We start from the raw sequence: 11,139 nt of genomic DNA, 5'->3' as shown, positions 1-11,139 counted from the left end.
TTATTGCCTGTGTAGTAAAGAAATAACCCCTTTTGCCTTCAAAACGTTGCAGTAATAATTTCTTAGTCTTTGTTTCTCAGGAGTTAGGCAGTTCCCTGGCTGTTTCTCTGGAGTTCATTGCTGGCCATGTAGGCTGGAAACCTGTGAGTAAATCTGGAGAGGGCTGCAGAAACTGCTCGGTGCTGCTCCTGCCTGTGTGTGAGGGGTGTAAAAGGATGAAGCTCGCAGTCCAGGTGGAAGCAGGAGGAGGATACAAGGCAGAGAGGAGATGAAAGAGCCCTCAGAGCCCTGCCTGGGACTCCAGAGATGTGTCCCCTCTTCCCCAGCCTGATCTGCCCACAAGTTACAGCCTTTGAGCTGGCAATGCTGCTGCTGCCGCAGAGTGTGTGGTGGCTCCAGCCCTCCTGGCAATCTCAAGTCTCCCCAGGGCTGATTTAGAGAGGTCACCTGTCACTTGTGTAAAGGTCAGCAGAGGTCTGTGCTGTGGACAGTCCCCACGTTCCTGGGATGTCACATAATCATTTTATTTTACATCGCCTCGGCCCTGCCAGGGGAGGGGAGGAGGAGGGATGAGACTGCGAGGTCAGCAGCATCTTTATGGATGGCAGAGTGAATGTGAGGTGAAAGGGATCGTTGCTTTTGCCTCCCCAATAAACCCCTTTTCTCTGCCTGAACGGAAGCAGCGAGGAGCTGTTCAGCTAATTTATATTAATTCAACTCCATTAATGATGAGATATCATCTCTTCTCTCAGCAGGAGAACCATCAAAAGGATTTAATACTGAGCTGCTCTTCTGACAGCCCCGCGTTACAGCCTGCAGCCACTCCATGGCTGGACTGAACCTTTCCCCAGCCACCAGCTTTTCCCAGGGCCTCATTAAGAAGGGCAGTCTCACACTATTATAATTATTTTGGGATGAGTCCTCACAAGCCTCAGCACTGCTCAGGCAGGGAGGAGCAGCAAAGCTCTGCGGGGAAGAAAGGACACGACACGTATGCCATGTCTTTCCCAGGCTGCTGATGAACACGGCGCATCTCAAGTGCTATGAAGCCACAACCAGCATGAGTTGCCATCTGCTCTCCTGGGCTGCTGCAGAGTAGAAAAATCCCATTTTTTGGAGGCAGGAGTGGCTGGTGGCTGTGAAAGCCTCCTGCTCTGCTCCTGGGCAGGAACAGCAGCAGTGTTTTGGGATGCAGAAGAGTCCTGCCAGTTCCCCTCAGACACAGAGAGTCTGTTGCCCTCACCAGGAACACACCAGAGGAACAAGCACCTGGACCATCAGGAAATTTGTTTCATGAAGCTCTATGAAGTCAGTTATCTGGGGTTTCTTGCTCATTCACCATGGGGATTCTGAAGGACGGGCAGTCTGGCATCAGGCTGGTGTAAGTCACGTTGATGTGTTAGGAGGGACTGAGATTCCCCCTGGGATCAGGGGGTCTGGGGTGTTTCACAGTACAGAACAGTGCTTTGGGGTCCCTGCAGAGAGGGGGAAACTGAGGCAGAGGTGGGGGAGGTTCATGGCCCCTCAGTGTGGGGAGTTCTGGGACTCAGACATCAGCCCTGGGACTGGACCCTGAGCCAAAGCAAGGACCAGTGGTCAGTTTTGCCCCACGGAGCACTGGACAGTGCCCCAGGGATGGCCATGGCAGGTCACGGTGGCTGGAGTGGCTTTCCAGTGGCTGCATGGCCTGGATCCAGCAGGGCTGCAGAGGAGTCTCTTGTTCCCTCATCCATGTCCTGGCAGCAGGAGACGAGACTTTATGCTAGTCATGTAATTTAATTTCTCTCTTTGCTTCTGGCTGATAGTATTAAACTCCTGGCCTCTGAAACACACATACAAATCTCTCTTTTTTAAAAAAATATTTTTATATTAACATATTTCCTTTTGAAACTGTGTGAGGCTTTTCTCAAAACTAATGGATTTTTTTTTTCTCCTTCTCTGGGCCAAATGTATTCAAATCTTAACTCAGTTAAGTCAGAAGATTCCTATCATCTCAGCAGGGAATCCCACCCTTTATTCCACAAATCAGCATCCTTTTTATTTGACTTTCTGATCTCCAAAGGAAAAGGGATGCTTTTTTTTTTAGAGGCTCTTTTTTTTTTTTAGTTTAACTCTGACGTTGATGTTGCAATGCTCTTTGATAGCCGAGAACACAAGGACTGACTTCAGGAGCAGCTGAAACTTCATCAGGAACCAAAATATAAGAAGAAGGGATTCAGAGTGGGAAATGGTAGAAAGTGATACTGTTGAAACAACCCTTTGAAATTTCCCAAATAATGTTTGATCTGTGAGTCCCTTAAAGCTGCTGCAATACCTTTAGTATCAAAATGATCTCTTTTTTATTAAGGGGGGAAGGAAGGAGAGGTATCTTAATTTTTTTTAGTGACACTTGGAAGAAATAAGTTTAATTTTAACCTGTAATGGTTCCACCTGGAATTATTTTTTTTTACATGTGTTTATCTGGGATTTAGTAGGATTCTTTCATAATTTTTTCTTCTCTTCTGCTTGAATAATACTTTATTTCAAAGCACCAGCAGAAGAGACACAAGGGACTGAATGCTGAGGAATAGATTACCCCTGAAACAGGGTGTAGTCCTCCCTTATCCACCCCCAAAATACCAAGCCACTGGAAATGAAACATGAAATAGATACTCTTTGAGGTGAAGGAAGGAAGGGCCCAAGAGCAAAATCAGTACTGTGGCATCGAGCTGCTGGCAGGATTCTGTGAGCCCTGAGGCAGCTCTGGCCTGGGATGCTGCCCCAGCCCTCCCATTGCTGCTGTAGTGGTGCCCATTGGAGCCCAAACTGGGCTGATCCCTCAGCAGTGGCCACAGGAAAAAGAAGAGGAACTGCTGAAAATTCCTAGGGAGAAACAGGTCTTGAGGGAATGACATGGGGCATGTCCAGGCTGTAGAGAAAACAAGCCTGTGGGGAGAAGTGGCTGCCTTCGTTGGTGGGATAAACCTGGGAGATATTTGTCTTGTAGTTTTTTCAGCATGAAGGGCCCAGCTATAGGTTTGGGTGGTCAGAAAAAGTATAAAATACCTCATTAATGTCAATCCTCCACATAGCAAGGGCACAGCAGGATTTTTGTCAGCTCCATCCAGGTCAACAGGCCATATAACTGTGCCATGATCTTCCCTGGGTTATAATTTCCCCACATTAATTTTGGGCATGTCCTCAGGAGCTGTTCTACCAAGTATCTGCATAACTCCAGGTCATGCTGAGGAAAAGACACACATTTTTCTGATGCAGTAAAAAAAAGCTGCTGTCTAAAGTGAGCCAAAAAGCAGGGCACTGGGTGCAATTAGCATCGTTTCATTTCAGAAAGCAACAATTTGAGCAGGTCACCTCCTTTGCAGATTGCTCAGAGAACGGGCTGCACCTACACAATCCATCCCAGCTCCTTACTCTTGTAGGAAAACAGCACGTAAAAGACCGTGTGGATTAGATGGGAAGGAGCATGCCTGTTTCTTCTGCAATTAATATCATATGCAAATGAAATGTTTCCACTGGAAGTTTGCAAAAAGGGAATGCTGCCACTTACTCCCATCTCTGCTGAGCTAAAAGGTTTCTTGCAGATAGCATTTTTCATGTGGTGCTGGTGTGCTTTACAGTTATTGAGCCCCGGCAAAATGTCTGTAAATCAACACTGTATGGATTCGGCATACATCCAGTTTGCAGGAGCTAGCAAGTCACAGGGATTAATGGAATAGTATGGGACCTGTTTGACTGACAGCATGGGAGAGATGGATGCAGGTTCTGCTCTCCCTGCAGCTCCCACTCAGTGCAATGGGTTTTTCTGCCTCCCTTTGGTGTCTCCAAAAATACCAGGCTGCTGCTCTGAGATGCTGAAGGGCTGCTGTGCCCCTGCAGAGAAGGGCACATTTCATGAGAGGCAGAGAATTGCCTTTGCACAGCAAGCACAGTGAGAGCAGAGTGCCCACAGCATCCCAGAAAGCCAGATCAGTTCTCTCACAAAGGTGGGATGCTGTTAAAATTTGGTGAAGATCCAGCAGACTGGTTCTCCTCACAGTGTTTTCAGCTCCAGAGGGACTCTGAACCCCAGCATGGTGAAACCCTTGGTGCAGCTGAAGGTCTGTGACACATGGGTTCTTCTGCAGAAGCTGGCAGCTTGCCCAGGGCATCAACAATGTGCTAAAGAGCCTGAGGAGGAAGGCTGTTCTCTGCCTGTCCCCTGTAAACTGTCACCCTCCAACACCACACACACTGCAGGCAACTTTTCATGGCATTTGAATAGAATAAAAATGATTGAAACCATCTTCCCTCTCCAGCAGCAGGGTCTTCCACCCAGGTTACTCTCTATTAGACTTTACCAGGAGAGAGTTTTAGCCAGGGCACTAAAAATTAATATTAAAACGGAAATCTGCGTTTCTAAACTAGGACCTCATGCCCTCTTTTGGAGAAGAAGCATTTTCCCTGCTCCTGTCTCCAGCAGTGATATATTTAAACCTTTGAGGTTCCCATTTCTAAGCTGTATCTTTGCTGATTTTGGTTCTTCTAGTGAGTACCAGGCATTTAAGAAAACCTGCTTGTTGTGAACAGCACATTGAGAGTGCAGTAGGGGAGATGGGTAACTCTCTTAAGCACAGTTACGTGCAAGAAGCAGAAAACTGTTCAAGAACCCATTCTAGCTGAAAATCAAAATGCGTGGCATCCACAGATGTTATAAAGTAGGATGGGAGTTGCTGGGGTCAGCCTGAAGCTACAGTATTAGGAAGATGATTTAATATCTTAAATCAGTACCAGGGAAGGCAGACATTGAAACTGGGCATTTCCTGAAGAAGTGCCACAATTAAGAGCTATTGCATAACCTCTCCCAGTGTCAGAATGGGGCTTGTTTCTCAATCCTCAGTGGTTGTGAAAAGGCTCTCACACAGTTATGGTAGTCCTAAGGCGGTCAAATGGGGCTGCTTCAATGGGTGGGAATCAGCCTTGCTGGAAGTTTGAACAGGGATCCCTTTGTTCAGGATTTGAAAATCGGTGCTATGACAAGTTTACTTACAGTTGTTCTGGTTTTGCCCATGGTGGCTGTGGGAGTTGTCTGTAATGTCAATAAACCAGGCCTGGATACGGCATCCTTCGTTCATATCCATCCATCCTCTCGTAACAAGGACTCACCCCAAAAGCCCAGGTCTCTCTCGTCTACCAAAACCTTGGGCAATAGTATCAGAGAGAGAGATTATGATACAGAAATAAATAAAGAAGTCTAATTTATGAAGCAAACCTTTCAAAGCGTTAAACCATTCATAGCTTTATGACTACATATTAATCTGCTCTCATTTATTGCTTTGTAAGGCTATTTTGACAAAAGTTCATTATCAAGACTGCTAAATGCTTTTAAAGCATTGATTGGGGGAATTATTACATCACGGTGATAGACACAGTGTGTTAAGATGGATTGTAAGGCTCGGACCATCTGAAATTTCCCCCCTTTTAATTGGATCGATCCCCAGAATAAACGAAGTTTAATTGAATTTTCAGGAAAATTGAGCAGTTGTTTTCAAGTCTCTGTCAATACACATTATTTCAATTACATGATGATAAGCATAGAGAGAGTTTGCAAACAGCCTGAACGGAGGCGGAGGCTGCACACCAGAGAGGCTCCCTGCACATGCTTGGCTTTTGTTTTCTTTTTCCAGGATGAGCTACATTTCCCAAAAGCACATCAGCAAGGGCACGGGCCTTGCTCCTGCTATCTGGATTTCAGAGTATGATTACTGCTTGTCCCTCCTTTTCCCAGCTCTGCTTTTCTCCTGTCTAGAACTCATTCCCCAGGGTTCCAATAGTCTCTTCCTTAAAATCCAAACAATTTTTCATACAAAACCCAGGCTTTTTGTCTCAAGACCTCAAAATTATTTCAAAACATTGACCAAGATGTGCTGGCTCAGGAAGCTTGGCTGAAGTGAGGTTAAGAAGCAGTTGCCCCTTGCAGTCTATCGTGCTCCATGTCCAAGCAACAGACACTTGTCTCCCAATCCCTGCAGCTTCCCCACAAATGGAAAGTGGAAGGTGCTGGCGAAGCCATGTTGGAGTTCATGTCAGGAACATGTTCCCTTTTGAGGAAGGGAACCATCATTTAGGGAGTGGGGCAGAAAGCTGGAGGCAAGAGCTCAAGTTCACCTGCCAGCTTTTATCACCTGTACCTGTGAGGCTGCACCGAGCCCAGAGGGGCAGCGAGGCTGAGCACCTTTCTACTCACTCTGGGACACCTCTTTCAAAAGAAACAAACGCCATTAGCTTGCGACCTTTGGCAAATTTCTGGGCCCCTTGGAAATCTTTCTTCAACTCAGAAATATTCCCTCCTCCTCAGAACCACTGTGTCTCTGCAAAAAATATGGGAACCTTGACCAGAAGAAGAAGAATTTGGCATCTCTGGAGGACAAACTGCGTTGATGTAGAGATGCAGAACAAAGCGTTCCCCTGGTTCTCTGCGTGTTTCTTTGAGCATCCAATTAGCAGAAATTCTTTTGTGCAGTGTTTTCCTCTTTCTTGTTGGTAGAAACCTGGTGGTGGTTTGGTATCATCTTCAGTGTCCTGAGATGCTCCCTGGCAGGATGGTCTTCATGCCTTCCTGCTCCAAGGCTCCCTTCCCTGACACAGCTGCAGTGGTTTGAGAGGCAACTTAGCTGAGTCATTGTCTTTTGTATTTTCTTTCATTGAATAACCACCCAAAAATTAAGACCCTCTGCTAAGGAAGACAATACCATATAAAACCTCTCCATAGTAATAAAACCCCTTTCCTCCCCGCTTCATTCAGAGTCCCAACTCATGGAATCTTGTATGAGTTATGGTGAGTCCCTCCAGAGAAACACAAGGTGCAAACTCCTTGCAGATGAAGGTGTTTCTCTTCCTGTTTTTCTGCCTTTAACAACACCTTTCTGTGTTCACCAGGGACAGTCCAAACCATCATGGGACACTGGCATCCTGTGGGATAGATCAGAGAGCCTGTGCTGAACTTGATGCACCAGTTAGGGGTGATAATAGGTGGGTTTCAGTCTGATAATACCATCAGGAAGGCAGGACTCAATAGCAGCAATGCTGGGATATCCTGGAACAAGTGGCAGGATGTGGCTCAAGCTGCATCTTGGCCCTCTGGAGTCCAGGCAGGATGTTCTGAAGCTCAAGGGTTGGTGGTTGTGCCCTGCTCCTGCAATTCACCTGCAACCTCCTGTTTGATTCCCCTTCTCCACCCACCTGCACTGTTCCCCTGACCCTGAGCAATCCAGGTGACACCATCTTGCCTGAGAGCTGCAATTAGAGGCTGGCCTCAGGGTTAGGATAGCTCCCTCCAGGGCTCCCTGCTGCAGCCGCCAGCCGAGGCATAAAGGATATAGCTGTTGTTATAGATTCGTTAGTTATTCATTGTAACAGCCTTGATCCTAATGAATTCATTTGGTATTCATTGGCTGTCACGCACAGTTTTGTAAGTCTTCAGCTCTAATTTAGGACAATTAAAATGAAGTGTTAGCAAGCAATGTTTCCCCTGCATTGCACAATCTATAATATTTTCTTTTCAGGGGAGGGATGCAGACTAACCCTGCTCATGCTGCTGATGTTATCAGGGAGTGAGATCTTACAGCTCGATCCTGCAATGCTTAATGAATTAATACAGCAGATATAATTTTCATGGGTCAGTGTGTTGTGCTGGCCTGCAGATCTGTCTAGATTAGGCCTAGGGAAAGACTAATTGAAAAATACATGTCTTGGTTTGCTTAAAAACAATAAGCAGATATCTACCAGGGAGAAACGTACAAATAAGATGCATAAAAGCAAGCCAGCGATTTGTCATAGGCTTCATAGTTCATGTTGTAAATTAGACAATCTTTCATAATCACAGGGCTGGGGGAAGGGGAGAACCGAATCAATTTGCCTGTAAAATTCTAAGTCCTTTTGAAAACACAATTGAAATATAATTCCTCTGTGTTTCCCAGTTAATTATCATTTACAATATTTCTGGCATCAAAGCTTTACTAGCATGGAGGGATCATTTCTTCATCACAATACCACTTTCAGGATTCATTTATCTTGTCTTTTAGACTAATTATCCCCAAATTCACCAATAGACTGTCACACTTACATGCTCCAATAAATGTAGTTTTAAATCAGCAGCTTACTTTGCTGCAGTGGTACAAGCTTTCCTGAATTGTGTCTAACTAGAGTCATTCATCTGTGATCACAACACTAAAGGGAGAACAACAACATTAAGGTTTGTATGAATGATCATGCTTATTTATATGCAAATACATCTGACAAATCAATAATGTATGATTTAGCTGTTCACTGTGCATTAGTAGAAGTGCCGCCAGTCCCAGGTGGCGGCCTCAAAAGGATCCTCAGCTCTTCCCCCTCCCCGTCTCGGTCCCGATTCAACCAACATCTCTGGTCAAGTGGCTGTGGAATCAGCTGCTGCCTCCTCCCTGTGTGCTGGTGGCACTGGCAGCCACCACTGCTGCCGAGGGGATGGAGAGGGGAGAGGCTGATGAGGAGGGGATGGAGCCACCATGGGGACCCTGGGATGGGATGCAGTGGGAGTGGGGATGGCAGCATCTGACTGTCCACAGGCTGGGGCTATCACAGGCTCGTTCCTCCAGATTTCATGCTGGTATGGAGCTTAATAACACCCCAAGTGGAGTCAGTCCTGTCTGTCAGCCTTTCAGTACTCTCTCCTACTCCCTTTTCCCACCCAGAGAGCAGCTGTCCATATGCACTTCCTCCATTCGCTGCAGAGGGTCTGTCACCCACTCCATCTGCACTGTCTGTATGGTCCAGCCCTTCTGCACAGCCCTGCCTGGGCCTGCTCTGCAGAGAGGGCTCCTCACTCACCCCAGCCTCATCCCCTCCTCTGTCTGTCGCTTTCCTTTCTGCCCTGCCACCCCCAATAGTGAGCAATACCAAGCCATGGGGTTTTCTGCACCATCATTCCTCTCAGAGAGGTGGTTTTCCTCCTTTCCCAAGATCTCAAAAACTCTCTTTTCTCAGAAGGAAAAGGGACAGGAACACTAGTGGGTGTATGGAGCTGTGTTGTCCATGTCCTCCACCACTTGTGCACACCATGATGTATCTGCACCTGCCTTGGGGACCAGCTGTCAGGGTCTAAGTGATAACCAAAATAAGTAAATATTAAATATCTCTATCTTGCACCTGAGTAAATGTGGATGCAGGGATAAATGTTAACATGGTGTGAATTCCTGTGTTTCTTCTGAGCTGTGCTTATGGCTGTGGTGAGTTGGGCTTTCAGCTAAGGCCAGAACTGGGTTGTGAGTCAAAAAACCAAAGCCTACTCTGAGCTGTTGTTATTCTTCTTGCTGTATGCTTCAGGCAAAGAAGTAATCATGTCCTCCTGACCAAGGCAGACTGAAATCCCTCTTATTCAGTTGGCCAGAAAAATCTGGATGCTCTGGTGAAATATAAATAGTTCTTGTTCCCCTACACACCCCCCAAACCATCTCCAGGAAAGGGTGAGAACGGGTGGAGAAGGCTGTGTGTGTTCCCATGCAAAGGGAAGGGGCAGTACCACCTGCACCTGGTGACTGCCCGGGATGGAGGCCTGATTTATATCTGCTTTACATGACTCCTTGTCTCATCCTGGCATCACTTGATGTCCATCTCAATTTTCTCTCTGCTCTGGGTAAGGATACCCACATCTGATACAGGGGAGTGCAGGCAGTCTGTCCTGGAGCCCTCATTAGCCATGACAGGTGAAGAGAAGTGCAACTTGAACAAATGCTGCTCCGTACACTCTGTGCCAGGGATAAATTGCTCAGTTGTTGCCAGCTTTGGAGGAGCTACTCAGAAAGCTGTGAAAGCAAGCAAGAAACCCCAGCATACACAATGCTGGGGGGACGAGGGGAGGAGTAAGTTTAATGGCCTGCATGAATTGTCAAGCAAACCCTCTGCAGACTTCAGCATCTTCAGTGGCACATTCTCATTCTGACACAGAAGCAACATTTATAGGTTGTAACTCTTAGGAGCAGTTGGTCTCTCTGGCACTATTACACTTAAATGTGAAGGGCTTCATCTGCTGACTATCACAGTGGAAAAGGCAAGTTGAGCAGTTAAAGTAACAGCTCAGGAAGATCCCCCAGGGATGGAGTGAGCAAAAGAGAATAATCAGGCATTTCCACAACTTGCCCCAGTAGTGTATTAGTTTCTGGCGACTAAGCTGCTTTTAGCTTTCCCAGTTTATTTTTAATCGTGTCTATACAACATACTGCTGGTATTCCCATTGCATTTATAATTATAATTGGCTATCTAACTAAATAGCCTGTGGATCTGGGCACTGGGAAACACACTGTGCAGATGTGTTGGGCTGTGGGCACACGCACACAAACCTGCACATCCTCACTCCCCTGCCCTCACACATCCCGCCTTAAAAGAACCAGTCAGAGATTGAATTAGCTTAGAAATGGAGCATCTGCACAACCAATAATTTCATTACTGGGGAAAGCAGGAAACTGTGTTTCTCAATGAAGCTCAGATTATGAATCCGGTCATTTGCATTGGAATTTTAATGGGCTTGTACAAAAAAGGGCTGGTACACATCAGTTCCTCTGTGAATGAGGCGTAATGTGAGGGAGATGCTGCACGCTGTCAACAGATGCTGGACAGAGTAGGAGGTTGTGGTGGGCAGACACATGCCCACCAGTCCTGCAGAAAAGCAGATGAAGAATTGGTACCGGTGCTCTGCTGGGCCACTCTTTCCATGGAGGGTACAGATTGCTGCTTTAAAGAATTTGATATCCTTGCCATGTTTGGTCAGTGGACCTCTTTGCTATGAGGGGACGAGTGATGGCCAGCATCCCAGGGCTTGGACCAGTCCCCTGGGCAGGGCCTTTTTGGGATGAGATCTGAGAGGCTTTCATGGAGGACAAAGGACTTTATGGGGAGTTCAGGTTGGAATGCTTGGATAATCTGCTTCAGAAGGAGGATCCATACCCTGAGATACAGCCCCATATGATGTACAAGCCACACTATTCATAGGGAAGAAGTAGTTCTTGCTTTCATATACTTTTTCCCTCTTTCATCAACCCAGACTCACTGACATAGCAAGTATCATTAGCTGTTGCAACAGTTCTGCATTTTGGATGATGCTTTTTCTACAAGGTCTGGGCCTCC

The sequence above is a fragment of the Corvus hawaiiensis genome, chromosome 17 (genome assembly GCF_020740725.1).
Source record: "Corvus hawaiiensis isolate bCorHaw1 chromosome 17, bCorHaw1.pri.cur, whole genome shotgun sequence".
Lineage (NCBI taxonomy): Eukaryota > Metazoa > Chordata > Aves > Passeriformes > Corvidae > Corvus > Corvus hawaiiensis.
This window is presented reverse-complemented; position numbering follows the sequence as displayed.